The following is a 15,652-nucleotide window of genomic DNA, read 5'->3' on the forward strand; positions in this document are numbered from 1 at the left end:
GACTTCGTTGAAGCGCTCACCAAAGCCGTAGATGAGGGTAAGGTGGTTCACACAGCCTATCTAGATCTCAATAAACTAGGTATAAATCCTTATGTCACAAGATGGGTTGCCAACTGGATCACTGACAGAACCCACACTGCGAAAGTAGCAGACTCCAAATCTGACTTCAAACCAATGAACAAGTGGAGTACCACAGGATTCCATCCTGGGTCCTCTCCTGTTTGGTTATCTACTTCTCAGAAGTACAGGCTAACACAGAAGGTCTTTGGCTAATGAAGTTTGCTGATGACTGCAAACTACGAGTCATAATCAAAATTCTTAAAGATGTGGACATCCTACAAAAGGGCGTCACTGAGACAGATGCCTGGTATCAAAGCCATGGCCATAAGCTCAATGCCAAAAAGTGCACTGTCATCCCTTTTGGTTAAAAACTCTGTACCCATGAACTACCACATAGGCGGTAGTCTACTTAACACTTAAAGTGTGATAAAAGACCTTGGGACACAGGTGGACAGTAGTCTCTCCTTTGATAATCACATTGTCACAGAAGTCAGGAAATTCTTCTACGTGGCACACCTCATCACAAAAGGTTTCTCATCCAGGAAAAAAGAGGTCATTGTTCCCCTCTACTCATCACTCATTAGACCCATTATAGAGTACAATGCCCATTTTGGTATGTACCTCACAAGATATCTGCAACAACTAGAAAGGCCGCAGAAATACCTCATAAAGAGGATTAATGGCCTCAAACAGATGCCCTACGCAGACCGTCTCAAAAAACTACAACTTTACTCCGTTGCATATCACTTACTCAGAGGCAATCTCTGCCTAACATACAAAGCTATGTCAAACCCAGAGCTGTTGGACATGCTCCACTTAAAGAAATCCCAAACCCTCCGAGCTACACGCTCTAAGGACCTAAACTTTGTCAGTACAATAAATAGAACATGCTGGAGGGATACATTCCTGTCCCAAAGACTTCCCATACTCTGGAACAAACTACCTATCTATATCAAACAAAGCTCCTCATTAGCACTCAAGAAAATCTTGATGACTGGATGGGAGATAGGAAATTCACCCCAGGGATCACTTCTGTGGCTCTGCTCAACAGGGGCACAGGAAAATAATTTTCTTGGGTGGCGAATACGAGGGTGCCTTTTTGGCTAGGCTTATACAGGCCCTAGGCTCAATAGTCTAGTACCTACCTATGAACCTAGTAGGCTTATCAACCATACTTTAAAAGCCACAAACAATAGTGCCTATAAACAAGGGTAAAAAGAAGGAATGTTTTTTATTTATTTATTTATTTATTTTTTTTACAGTTATGCAGTTGGAAAGAAAAGAGAAGTTTTAATACCATTAACTAACAGAAAGAGTGATAGACTTGGTAAAATTCACAAATACTATAAAATCGCTAGAACTTAAAATAAAACTAGATAAGAGCTTTCATCCAAAATACATGTAGATTTCATCAGATGAAAAATTAAGTCATATGATTACCTTTATACAATAAAATTATCACATGAACGTTTACACTAGAATGGGGCCAAAACTTTAAAGTTGTAATCATCGGTATAAGGCAACTTGAAGCACCAAACTAAAAAATAAAATTACATAATATCTCTTATAAACAATTAAAACACACCCACCATAAATAGATATGCTAAAAATAACTAATTATAAAATCTCATACATATGCCTACAGTACAGTTATATGTTCAATAACCAGTATCACTACAAAGTAAACTGACCTTTTACTGTCCGATATTACTCATAATACTTTCAAACAAAAATGTGTTGATTTATTTTAAATAAGCCTTCATTTTGACACTATTAATAGAAATATCATTCAAGCCTGGGGGTGAGGCAGAGTCTAGGAAGATGTGCCACCGCAGTTCTCTTTGTTCCAGTAATATGGACCATGGAACCACCCCTTGAACTAACTTCCACATTTTCTATGACTGCAAATTGAAATTTATGACCACTATTCTTTTCAATATGCTTATGCAGCCCACTAGTGGACTTATGCTTCCCAATGTCACACATAAGTTCATAAATGCGCTGCCTCAATTTTTGCTCTGTCCTGCCGATCTAAAAGGCAGGACAACAAGAACACAGAGCTACATAAATAACACCTGTAGTTTGGCAATTGAACCAACCTGGTATTGTTATACATTTATTAGTGACCTGGATCTCAACACCATAGCAAATATAATGACACCGTAAACAAAAATCCGCATTTTTAACATTTTTCCTGTTTTAATAATGCGGATTTAGTACCCCGTTTGTATATAATTTTTGGCCGTGCTCCCAGCACTTCATAGGTATCGCTGTCCCTAATAATGAGCTGCCAGTTCTTATTAATGATGTCTGAAATACGGTCGCTGTCAGCACTAAAGGTAATGACAAAAGGGTGGCTGACTCCCAACCTACATGTTGAACTACAATGTTCATACTTTTTGTACACTGCCTGTTCAACCAAACCTGTTGGCAATACTGGAGTATTTACCATTTGTTCGAAATTATTATGTCCAGATGGATCAGGCCCCAATTTACATAACAATGGGGCATAAAAACCTGAACAACACTTTCTAATAACCTCATTTTTATATGTGCAATCAGTTCTGCCAGACATCCTCTATTAGAAAACATCACAAACAGGTTATTACACTCCTCAATAAAATCGTTGTAACTGGTAATCATCCAAGTGGTGCGGACCATTTGCCCTTTTTTAATGGCCTACTTCTGATGGAACAGGTGGTTACTATTAAAATGTAATAAGCTGTTTGAATAGGTTGGTTTCCAGTATAGTTTGTTGACAAAGTTCGAGAATTGTTATCTTTGGCCAGCTGAACATTCAAGTATGCCACAGTATCAACTGTGGTTGAATATGTGAACTGTAAAAATAATGTTGTACTATTGATGTATTCAATAAAATCTTCAATCATGGGCATTGGGACTAGACCAAGCAATAAAAATGTCATGCAGGTATCTAGTGTACATCATCATAAACTGGAAATATACAATCATATAAAGATAAAAATGTTCCCACAAGGCCATAATAATATTGGCATAAAGGGGGCCGCATGATTCCCCCATAGCAATGCAAGTCTGTTGTTTAAAATACAAGCCCTCAAAATACATGTAATTATTCTGAAGACCCATATCCACCAAGTGACTGTGTGTGTTGATTTTATCCTGGCTTAAGCAAAGTAAGCTGCCAGAAAGTCCATGAACCATTCTATTCCGATACTGTGAGGAATGCAGCTGAACAAAGTATTTATATCGATTGTAAAGAATAGTTGTGTGAAATCTTACCATAACCATAGATGACCTTCTCTTCCATGTTGCAGTATTCATACTGTGGGATTTTCCGCCTCAGGTGACCCGACATAGGCTCCTATACAAAAGCTTAAGCCTGGCTGCTGTAGGTGCGCGGGACGTCACATGCAGGGCCATAAACCAGGGACCATAAATGTGATGTCTGCACGCATAGACCTTAAAACTCGAAGCCCAGGATAAGGTGTGCAAAGGAACCAGTTGAGGCTAAGGAACAAATGTTTCTGAAGGGCTGTACAGATTAGCCTGGTGAGAGTGGATGCAGAGGTTAGAGACCCACCGCCCAGAGAAGATAGAAGAAAGGGGGTATGGAGGGTGGGAAGGAATACTGCAACATGAAAGAGAAGGACATCTATGGTTATGGTAAGATTTTACACAACTATTCTATGTCCTTTTATTCCTATGTTGCAGTATTCATATTGTGGGAGAGTACCACAGCTAGAAGGAGTGAAGGGATTGGGGAGAGGTAGATGATTCCAAGAATCCCTGCAGGATTGCCCTGGCCCTGGAGACCTGGTCTAGCTTGTAGTGTTTTGTGAAAGTGTGAACTTTAGACCAGGTAGCTGCTTCCATTATGGAAGCTGTGTCCAGCCCTCTAAGAAAGGCCTTGGAGGTAGCCATGCCTCTAGTGGAATGAGCCCTAACTCCTTGCAATTGTTTGCCATGGTGTGAGTAGCAGAAGAGAATGGATATCCTTATCTAAGAGGAAATGGTTTGTTTGGAGACTGCCTTACCCAGAGCCCTAGGGTGAAAGGAGATGAAGAGTTGGTCAGATTTTCTGAAGGACTTAGTCTTGTCCAAGTAGAATTCCAGTTGTCTGTGTACATCTAGGGAATGAAGGATCCTCTCTGCAGTATTAGCTGGAGAGAGGAAGAAGGTAAGTAAGTGAATGGACTGGTTTAAGGATAGCTCATTCACCACTTTGGGCATGAAGGAAGGGTTTGTGTGCAAGGTCACCAAAGGCATTGTGGATGATGGTGTAAGTAGGACAGGCCACGAGGGCCTGCAGTTCGGACACTCTTCTGGCGGAGGCAATGACCACTAAAAGAATAGTTTTCCATGTGCACATTTGTAGAGAAGCTGTGTTGGCTGGCTCAAAGGGAGGTAAGGTGAGTTTTTCTAGCACAAAATTGAGGTCTGAGGGATGAGTTTTTCTTGGTGGTCTGATATGCAAGACCCCTCTCAGGAAAATTTTAACATCCAGTCTGGAAAGCAGAGGTGGCTGTAAAGTCAAGCAAGCTGAAATGACAGAAAGGTAGACTTTCACTGAAGAATATGCTAGTCCTTCCTTAATGAGCTCACATACATAGCTAAGGACAAGTGAGAGATCTGCCTGAAAAGGTTCCTTGTTCTTAAGGGAACACCATTTTGACAATCTCTGCCATTCAGACAAATAGTTTTTTTCTAGTAGTTGGTTTCCTGGCCTCCCTCAGGACTGAGAGCACATTCTTTGAGTAGTGTTGTCTGAAAGGGATTAGAAGTTGATCACCCATAGAGTTAGGTGTGAGGATGAATGAGAGTTTCCTTTTGTTGAGTTAGTAGGTCCACTTTGTGGGGTAACTTGTGGTGATTGCCCTTGGCTAGGGAGCGACGCCGGGGAAACCAATGTTGCCTTGGCCAATAGGGGGTCACCAGCAAGATTTTTGGTTGTTTCTTCCTGATTTTCAGAAGAACCTTTTGTATTAGAGGGAAGGGAGGGAAAGCGTACAGGAGCATTCCCTTCCAAGGAAAGCTGAATGCATTCACTCTCCACGCTAGAGGGGTGTAATCCCTGGTGCAGAATGTGTGATGTCTGTTCTGGGGGTAGGCAAACAGATCCACTTGAGGTGTGCCCCACTGGTTGATGATGTCTAGGAAGGTATCCCTGTGCAACATCCATTCATGTTGTAGAGATGATGTTCTGCTGAGCAAGTCCGCTTGTTTGTTTTCCTGAGAGGGGATGTAAGAGGCCTGCAGACAAAAGTTGTGGTTGGCTGCCAGATCCCAGATTAATAGGGTTATCCTGCATAACTGGTAAGCCTTTGTCCCTTCTTGTTTGTTTAGGTACCACATGACAGTTGTGTTGTCTGTCACAATGTGGAGAAGCCCTGTTTGCAAGATGGGAAGGAAAGCTTTTAAAGCCAGCAAAACAGCAGTAATTTCTCTGACACTGATGTGTTGCTTTTGCCGGGCAGGGGTCTAACACTGTTGTACCCTGAAATCCTGAAACGTTGCCCCCCCCCACCCTAAGTCTGATGCATCAGTGTGCATTGATTGGGTGGTGGGTGGGAGTTGGAGCGGAATGCCCTGGTTCTGTAAAATTTGCTGAATCCACCAATGTAGCTCTGTTTTCAGGCAGGGCAGAAGGGGGATACATTTCTCTAGAGGTTGTTGGTTCTGAGACCACACAAGCTTTAGGTACCCGTGGAAATTTCTCATGTGCTTCCTTGCTAACGGGAGCATGGGAATAGTGGCTGCCATGAGACCTAAAACTTGCAGAAATTGTCTTGCAAATAGGTGAGATACTGAAAGTAGGTTTTGAAAATGGGAGGAGAGAGACTGCACTTTGTCTGGTGGGAGAAAGAATCTCATCAGGTCTGTCCTGATCCTGCAACCTAGAAAAACTTTGTCCTGTTGAGGAAGCAGAGAGTATTTCTGAAGGTTTAGGGTAAATTCCAAGTTGTGGAAGATTGACATGGTGAACTTGAGATGGGTCTGTAGGGTGGACTCTGATTCTGCCAGAATGAGAATGTTGTCCAGGTAAGGGTAGATCTGGACTCCCTTGGTTCTGCAATAGGCAATGGCTGGGGCCAAGCACTTTGTAAAAACTCTGGGAGCCGTAGACAAGGAAAAGGGTAAGGCTGTAAACTGAAAGTGTGAAGAGTGGCCAGTAAAGCACAGAAACTTCCTGTGGGATGGCCTGATAGGAATGTGCAGGTAAGCATCCTTTAGGTCCAGAGGGACCATGAATGCTTGAGAGGGGATGAGTGGTAGGAGAGTTGAAGGGACAGCATCTTGAAGGAGGGAACCTTCAGGAACAGGTTCAGATATGACAAGTCTAGGACTGGTGTCCAAGGGCCATCCTTTTTTTGGAACTAAAAAAAGATGGGAATAGAAGCGTTGCCCTTTCTGTCCTGAGTGAACTGGTTCTACAGTTCCTTGAGACAGGAGTTCTTTCAGAATGAGAGGGAATAAATGAAGCTGATTTTTTTGGAGGGAAAGGGATTCTTTTTGGTTTTGGTCTTTCCTTCAGGATAGGAAAAATCCTTATTGGATGATGGAAAGAACCCAAAGATCTGCTGTGATGGATTTCCGGAAGGGAAAGCAGTGGCTAAGGGAGGCGGACAGAGGCAGATGAGCAGGATAGTCATGCTGAAGAGTGGCCCCTTCTGTCTGGAAAGGGCTGTTTGGCTGGTGGCTGAGAGTTGGGGGGGGTCTGGAGTAAGGCTGTCTCCTGGATGGCCTACGGGGTCTTGAGAGGAAGGGAGTGACACTGAAGGTGTCCTTCTGACAAAGAATGTTTTTGCTGGGTAGCTCCTACAATATCTAGGGAAGGGGGACACTAGCAGATGGTTAATGTTCTGTAGTTCTCTTTGCTTTTCTCTTGTAAGTTTTTGAAACGTTCTGCTGAGTTTTTCCCAAATAAAAGGTTGCGGTCCAGAGGAGCATCCATGATTCTGGATTTAAAATTCTCTGGTAGAGGTTGTAGGCAAAGCCAGGAGTATCTGCGTAAGGCAGAGGCAGCTGACCTGGCTGATGCCTCTGCTGCATCGTAACTGCACCTGATAAGAGTGTCTGGGTACTTGTATAACTAGAGATAGTTTTGATGCAATGTTAGCTTTGGTTGGACAGTCAGGGGTAGAAGTCAGAAAGGTGGAAGCCTGGGAGACAAGGTCTAGGGCGTATTGAACCATGTGGGTTTGGTAATTGATAGCCCAGAAAACCAGGGTAGAGGAGGTGTATACCATTTTACCCATTCTGTTCATGGTTTTGGTGTCTTTATCTGTTGGCAAAAGTGAAGCAGAGGGTAATTGCCTAGACTGTCTGTCTGGAGACACAGCAATAACTGCTGGGTCAGCCAGGGGAGGTTTTACCAGAAATTTCTGGTCATCAGGCACTTTGCAAAATCTATCCGGAATTTTAGGGGCAGGAGGTTGTGAATCTGGGTTCTTGGAGACAGAATTAAAGGCATCCAGTAAAGCTGGAAGCACTGGAGGAATAGCTGAAGGGGATGGTGACTCAAGCTGCAGAAGTTCAAAATATCTTTTCTGGCTCTGACATTAAAGCAGCATCCCACTTGAAGTACTCTCATTTTTGTAATAGTTTCCCCAAAGGTAAGGTCCTCTGGTGGGGAATCTCTTTCAACAGAGTCTTCATCCGGGGAGTAATAATCAACCGGTGATGCAATTTGAGAGACATAGGAAATAGACTCCTCAGAAGAGGAGTAGGACTGCTCTGGTTCTTCTTCTTCTTCTCCCTGATGAGTAGTAGTTAAACGTAGGGAGGAAGCAGAGGCTGGCCTGGGGCTCAGCACAGGAAAGATGGTAGGTGCAGGGCCTGATGGCCTAAGAACCATAAAGGCCTGCATTAGTGAGTTGGTAACTGACTGCCAATTTGGAGCTCCTTGAGATGTGGGACTCAAGTGTTTAGTCTTTTGTTTTTTCTTTCTTGGCATGGACTTAGGGGTAGGCTTAGAGGCAGAGGCCTGGGATGGAGCAGGAGAAGTATCTGTCAGCTGACAAAGTGTTGGTTCCCCCTCGACGTCGGGTATGGCCGGCGTCTGGCTTAACTCTGCGGACGTGCTTTCCATGGCTGCAAAAACCTCCTCTTCCAGAGGAACCACTGAAGCTGATGGAGTAATCAGGTGTAGCTCAGCCCCTATATCTGTAGTTGGCGGGACATCCGCTGGTGGAGCGGCATCGGGAGAAGGTCCTGGAAACCTTGGCCTTTTTCCTCAGTTGTTCGGCTTGGGTGGTCAACTCGGGATCCATCCTGAGAGTGAGGCATTTTAGTCTCTGGTTTTCCAAATACAGGTTAAGCTCGGCCAGTTGGCTGCGTAGGGTCTTTGACACGAAAGATTGACAAATGGGGCAGGCCTTACGGTTGTGCTCCTTTCCTAAGCAAAACACACACCGGCTGCGAGAGTCTTTGTGAGGTACCGGACGTCCACAGTTACATTAGCTCTTTTTCTCAGACATTGGCTGAAGGGGGAATCTACAGCAACCAAACTCAAGCGTATGTAAGAGAAAAAAAATCCCCAGTGGGGTACTTATCTTTAGAAGCCTTGGGCCATAAGAGCGAATCAGTCAAACTAACATCATCTCCAGCTGAAAATTTCTGAGGTCTGTGCATGCAGACATCACATTTATGGCCCCTGGTTTATGGCCCTGCATGTGACATCCCATGCACCTACATCAGCCAGGCTTAAGTTTTTGTACAGGAGCTGACGTCGGGTCGCCTGAGGCGGAAAATCCCACAGTATGAATACTTCAACATAGGAATAGAATGACATCAAATATTCCATGAAAGTGCTCTTGCAATTGACTGCATTGCTTTAAAAAATCCTATGGGTCACTATGCAAGTGTGGAATTTTAGACTGCAGATACTTCAGACTGTAATTGATGTATTGACCTATAAAACTTCTCTGAGTTTACAACATCCACAACTGGATGAAAAGGGGGCTCCTCAATATCTTTATGAATTATGGGAATGCCAAATATTGTAGCGATCCTGGGGCTCTCCACAAACATACAATAATATTCCATTGGTGAAATTCGACCCATCTTGAGTATATCTTGAAGCTGATAATCAATTTCTTTATATGAAATGTTAACCTCATTCAATGAGGCTTCGACATAGGTGTCGCTGAATAATAAATGCAGCATGCATTGTTCATAATCAAACTGATCCATGATCACCTTACCCCCACCCTTGTCAGGGGCCCATAATTCTTAATTGGTGCCCATCTTTTAGTTTATTTATAAGACGTTGTTGATCTAGATTATTACTGCATGTTCTATGATGGTTGTTGTGCAAAAACCTTATATCCATATCACAAAAACTCCCAAATAAATCAAGGGTGGGGTGTAAGACAGAGTTATAAATACTTGGAATTCTCAAGCCACTTTCACAGGACTACATTATTAGACTTATTATGGAGCATTGCTAAATTCAGATTTCTTATAAAAAGTTTAAGCTTGCACATAATCTTTGTAATGTCTGCCCATCTGGTGGGGATGAAAGTGTATCCTCAAAAAAGAATTCCCCTGCACGGAAGTAATTACACGGCTTGAAAACACATGGTAGACAAAAAACACAGAAGCCAGCAACTGTGAGCTGTATGAACTAATTTAATTAGTTACAAAATAAAAAAACACAAAAATGACAGACCGGTTTCGGCTATGGTGTTAACCTAGCCTTCATCAGTGTAAATATTCATAACATTTTGAGGTTCTTTTTATACACTGACATAATTAGTCACAAAATTTCATTGGTGAGCTTATGAATATTCATCAGTATGCAAAATCATAAATATTCATTAAGGCCAGGCTGGAAGAGTCCACCTAATTTTACAATCCATTTCTTTTCTTTTGTATTTAGTTTACTGTGCCACCCAGATTTATTACATCTGTCTCCAATTATTTTATCTATGTTGGTAAAGTGAAATCTGGCTGTAGTATGTTTATACAAAGCGTTGCTCATCCGTTTACATTTTACATCACTAAGGTGTTCTGAAATACATAACTTGAGAGGCCTAGATGTTTGTCCTATGTAAAATGCATGACAACTGCAATAGGCCATATAAATGATCCAATCCGTGCTGCAATTTGCAAAAAACCTGATGTCATATATCATACTGCAATTACTGCTGGAAAATTGTTTAGTTTTAAGCACGTTTACAATGGCTGCAGTGACCACATGGCATGCAGCCCACACGTTTATCTCCAGAAATTAGGGTTTGAGTCATATTCTGTTTATTAGAATCATGGTGATGTTTGTAATGACTGAAATGAGATCCAAGATTTTTCCCCCTTCTAAATGAAAACATACAAGTTTTTGAGAAATATTGTGACAAAACATTGTCTGCTAGGAGAATGTTCCAATGTCGTCTGATGGTATCAGTGACTCTGTTTGTATTTCTGCCATATGTAGTGATGAATCGTAAATTATTATTTTTATTATGTGATTTGTGTTTATACTTAAGAAGGTCTTCTCTATCCAGATTTGCAGCATGATTGCTTGCTGTATGTACATACCCCATGCTGTAGCCCCTTTCTTCAAACCTGTTTGACAAATCCTTACTGAACTCCTTGAAAGTATTTTCTTCTGAACAGATACATCTCATCCTAATGAATTGAGACTTGGGGATGTTTTTGGTAATATGTGCTGAATGAAAGCTGGATGCATGGAATAAGGTGTTACATTCTGGATATTTTCTGAATACTTCTGTACAGAGGGTATTATCCTTGTTCCTTGTTACCAGCACATCCAAATATGTGATCTTGTGTTGGTCATAATTGATGGTGAAATGTAAACCCCATTTGGTCTCCTTGAGATATTCAACAAATTCCATCAAATATTCTACATCAGACCTCCACACCATCCAGCAATCATCCAAATATCTGCGCCAAATATCAATGTCCATTAGATATATGTTGTGTGTAACATCACAGATGATTTGTTCTTCTATGTATGCCATATATAGATCTACATATATGGGGGCAAATGATGTGCCCATTGCAGTACCCCGTATTTGAAGATAACATTGTTTTCGATAGAACAACACATTTTTGGTGAGAACATGTTCAGTTAAACATATAAGAAAGGTGTTGAAGCCAGGTTTGTATAGTTCTGATTCATATAGCCAATATTCTATTGCATCAAGCCCTGCCCAATGTGGTATGTTGGTATATAATGCACTAACATCCAAGGTGCATAACAACCATTCATCTTCAAGACAAATCCAAGGAACAAAGGTAAAATATAATCCACTGAGGCAAATTATAATCCACTGAGACAAGTTTTAATTCCTAAATACAAGTTGTGCAAGCACTTTTATCTTGCTTCTATGAGCAAGATTTCATCAGACAAACAGGACTAATGTAAAATGCAGCTATTTAAAATGTAGCTGTTCAAAATGTCACATGCTAAACATCAATTAGCTTCTAAAAGCAAAAGTACAGATATTTAAAAAACATTTCAATATAAATACAAATATTAAATAAATAAGCTTGAATAAATAAGCAAGCATGAATAAAACTGACCAAGAACAAACATGCACACTGAGGATGACCTGATTTTAAGAAAATTATATAAATAAACTTTAAAAACTGTACTAAATAATTAATGTGCAAAATGAGCAATTCATTTCAAAGAACTACCCACTAGTAAAATCATATATCCACTATTACCCAGCATGTCAGTTAACTAATATAATACAAAAATACAGAGAATATAAGTATTTAAATAAAATAAAATTGAATGCCTATAATGCACCAGGGCTAAATGATTTATGTTCTTTGTCTTGTGTTTTAAAACTGAAGAGTCTGCACAGGTAATTGAACATTTCTTCTGTACATTTGTTGTTTGTTTACATCACTGAACCTTAGTAGAAATACTTATATTCTCTGTATTTTTTGTATTATATTAGTTAACTGACAGGCTGGGTAATAGTGAATATATGATTTTACTAGTGGGTAGTTCTTTGAAATGAATTGCTCATTTTGCACATTAATTATTAAGTACAATTTTTAAACAAAGTTTTTTTATATAATTTTCTTAAAATCAGGTCATCCTCGGTGTGCATGTTTATTCTTGGTCAGTTTTATTCATGCTTCCTTATTTATTCAAGCTTATTTATTTAGTATTTGTACTTATACTGAAATGTTTTTAAATATCTGTACTTTTGCTTTTAGAAACTAATTAGCATGTGACATTTTAAACAGCTACACTTTAAATTGCTGCATTTTGCATTACTCCTGTTTGATGAAGTCTTGCTCATAGAAGCAAGATAAAAGTGCTTGCACAACTTGTTTTTAGGAATTAAAACTTGTCTCAATGGATTATAACTTACCTCAGTGGATTATATTTTACTTTTGTTCCTTGGATTTGTTTTGCCACCTGTGGTTGTTTTTCAGCATTTGTTGCAGTTATTTTTTACAAGACTGTCAGTATCCTTCCTTTGTTGACTCTTAGGAGGATGGGATAAGCTGTGCCCTTAAAGTTGTCAACTTGATTGCGTAACATTTTTTTTCCCTCTGTTGTATTATAGAACACAAGTTATCAATTTCTGTAAAAATCTGTTAGTATTTAAACTTATAACACTGAAGAGAACATCCTGAGTAATAGTCCCATCCATTTTTTTAATAATTATCCATTTCTTTAACATGGTGCTTTATGAGCAACTCCATAAGTTCACAGCCATGTCTATCGTACATGGTTAAGAGTTCTTGATGTAATAAGGAGTGCTCTACAGGTCCTGTTGGGTATTTCCATATGTGAAGTCCTTTTGGCACTTCTTTTAATCTTATACATTCTTAGAAATAGGAGTTCTCTTGCTGTAGCTTGTGATACCGCAAATGTTTGTTGTGAAACAGCTTAAAGTTTTTTTTTTCAATGGGTGGTATTTATAGGGCCTACATTATTAGTAACACAACCAATATCTTGGTTCATCCAAGAAGCCAGATTACCAGGTTGTAACTGATGGAAAATATTACTGCCAAGGTGTTCATGCTGGTTAAGCCTAGAAAAATATTGTTGCTGTCCTGGTGGAAGTGAGTCTGTAACAGCTGAATGCATATCAAGTTGCGTATTGCCAACTAAGTTAATGTTTTAATACCAACAATGGCAGGAATAGAAAATACCTCAAAGAGAGGTAAGAAAGAGAGAAGGATTACCAACAACAGTAAATAAGTTTACCAAAAAAAAAAAAAAAAAAAAAAAAGACCCTTAATTCTTGGTATTAAGAAAGTTCAGAAAGAAGGTAAGGGATATACAATTAACAATAATAAATACATAAAAGTTAAGGAGAAGAAATACAAGTTTACACACTCACTAAACTTACTATGAGCTCAAGAAATCTCAATCCTGTCCGAACCTGAAGAGCAGCAAACAAGATCTGAGGAAACTTAGTAGTCAGAGGCAATATGGGTAAGGGAGGAGCTCGAGAGTCAGATCCTAGTATCTAGATAACGTGACCAAGTCGGATCAGAGGATCACATCTGAAACCATTCGTTGAGAAACAAATTAACATTACATCATCAGATTGTAAATTAACATTTACCAGATAATTCTGCACCATCAACTTTTAAATGATGAGCTGTCCGTGGAAGACTGAAGAGTAGTTTTCAGTGATTACCTGTTGTGGTTGTAGTTGACATGTTACTGCAGCTACATGCTGCACTGCACATGTCTGACCAGTCTGTCATGTCCAATGAAGCAAACACTATCTACCATTAAAGTTTCCATACACAGCTTCCCAAAACATCTGCCCACATCATGAATGTCAGACACCTAAGCTAACTTCTGGAATAACTCTAAACCTGTATCAGAATTTTCAAGACTAATTTATCACATTCCAAAAATGTTAACCGGAACTCTTATTTCACTGAACATCCAGAGGGAAAGAATAGCTACTGCAGAAGCGGCTGATACCAGTTTGATAATAAATAAACTGTAATGATAGCCACTGGGTAAGAATAAAAGGAGGACAACTCTGTATAGTACAAAAATTGCTCTACTAAACAAACAATAACACTGGTAACACCCATTAGAGTCTATTATTCTGGGAAGACATGAATAAGTTCAGTATGACATGCATGTGACCCTTAAACAACATAGTACAGCAGGGAACAACTTCAGGAAGAAACCTATGCCAGTCAGCATAGCACAGCATCCACTCAAACCACTGCAGCATAAGGATCCTCTGCATAAAAATTTCTACTGGCATGCTTGATGAATCAGCTACCAACTATACAAAGAAAGGGGCAAGTTCCAAGAGAAGAAAAAAATGGAGAAAAATCATGCTTTGTAACAATTACATTGGCAGTAACAATATGCAGCAACAATGCAAAATGTTTAAATGTAGTTTCAAAGGTTCTTATTAAGCTTAAAAGACCATCAAGAACTCAGCCACATCATCCACTACTGGTGAGAAACTAGTGGTGTCCCCTAGTAACTAGATTTTTCATGTATATGCCATGTGAACATTTCTCTTAACTCATACAGCCATCCACACTAGTTTTGAAGGTTTCCAGGGAAGTATTCAGCTTGATATGTAAGGGCTGTATATTCCAGAAACACGGAATATATTGGGTTGGAGGTAATTTTACTGGATAAAATGAACAATGAAACTGAACATAACAGATCTGCATCTTAACTCCCTTATCTCTGTATCTAGCCTTCCGCTGATGGCAGTTATGTGTTTATATGAGTTTCAAATGATGCTAACAAACATGAAATCAAAGTCTGCATGCAGCAAATATATAATAATCAATGATTTCTTGAATTTCCTACACACAGTAAGGACTAAGTCTAATGCTACTGGAGGCCAAAAAAAATATTACTAAATATGGAAATCAAAATCTAAACTAACTGTAATTAAAGTAGTATTGTAAAGGACATAAAAATAACTGGAGGTGGGATCCAACTGCTTGCTACAGTTAAAAGGAAAAAAAAGTCTTTTTTTTTTTTAAGACGATTCTGAGCACTGCAGCTCTGTCTGCCTGGTATAACTTACATCAGACTCTTGCTACAAATGTAGCAAGCAGTTTGCTACAATTTAAAAAAGAATGTGCGTTTTTTGTGTTTGTGTTTTTCTTTTTGATTGCTTCATAACAAATCAGAGCACTGCACAGCTTTATGTGTGTTATAAACTCTAGCAAGCAGTTTTCTACAGTTTAAACCGAAATTTATTTTTTTAATAACAAGTGCTTTTGCACTACGTATTTCTTGTGCAGTAACTGTAGAAACTGCTTGTTACAAATGTAGCAATTAGTTTGCTACAGTTTAAGTAAACAGGAGAGCTTATTTTCTTTTTTCCTACTCCAAGTTGTGGAAGGAAGGGGCACCAGAAAAGATCATGGATTTTGTTTTGTTCCTCAACCAAGTCAAGGGGAGTCAGAATGAGAAATGGCTCTAGGCACTGCATCAGCCACCTATCTCTCTGATGTGATCTTTAGAAAACAAAACAAACAATTTACACAGAAATAAATCGAATCTCTGTGAACAGCGCATGCAGAATAATGTTCAGGAGGAGTGAGATGAGCAGTTCATGTAACATTGGAGTGTACGTCAATTGTTAAAAAAGAAAACATACATGCAATATATAATGCA

At 39.7% G+C, this 15,652-nt stretch overlaps 1 protein-coding gene across 1 annotated transcript in view; it reads right to left on the reverse strand.

Annotated features, from left to right (window-relative positions):
* Positions 1-15,652, reverse strand: part of CPAMD8 (C3 and PZP like alpha-2-macroglobulin domain containing 8) — a 7,231,600-nt gene that overhangs the window by 1,969,455 nt on the left and 5,246,493 nt on the right. The gene's annotated exons all lie outside the window — the stretch shown is intronic.

The sequence above is a fragment of the Protopterus annectens genome, chromosome 13.part0 (assembly GCF_019279795.1).
Source record: "Protopterus annectens isolate FY-2018-M chromosome 13.part0, PAN1.0, whole genome shotgun sequence".
Lineage (NCBI taxonomy): Eukaryota > Metazoa > Chordata > Ceratodontiformes > Protopteridae > Protopterus > Protopterus annectens.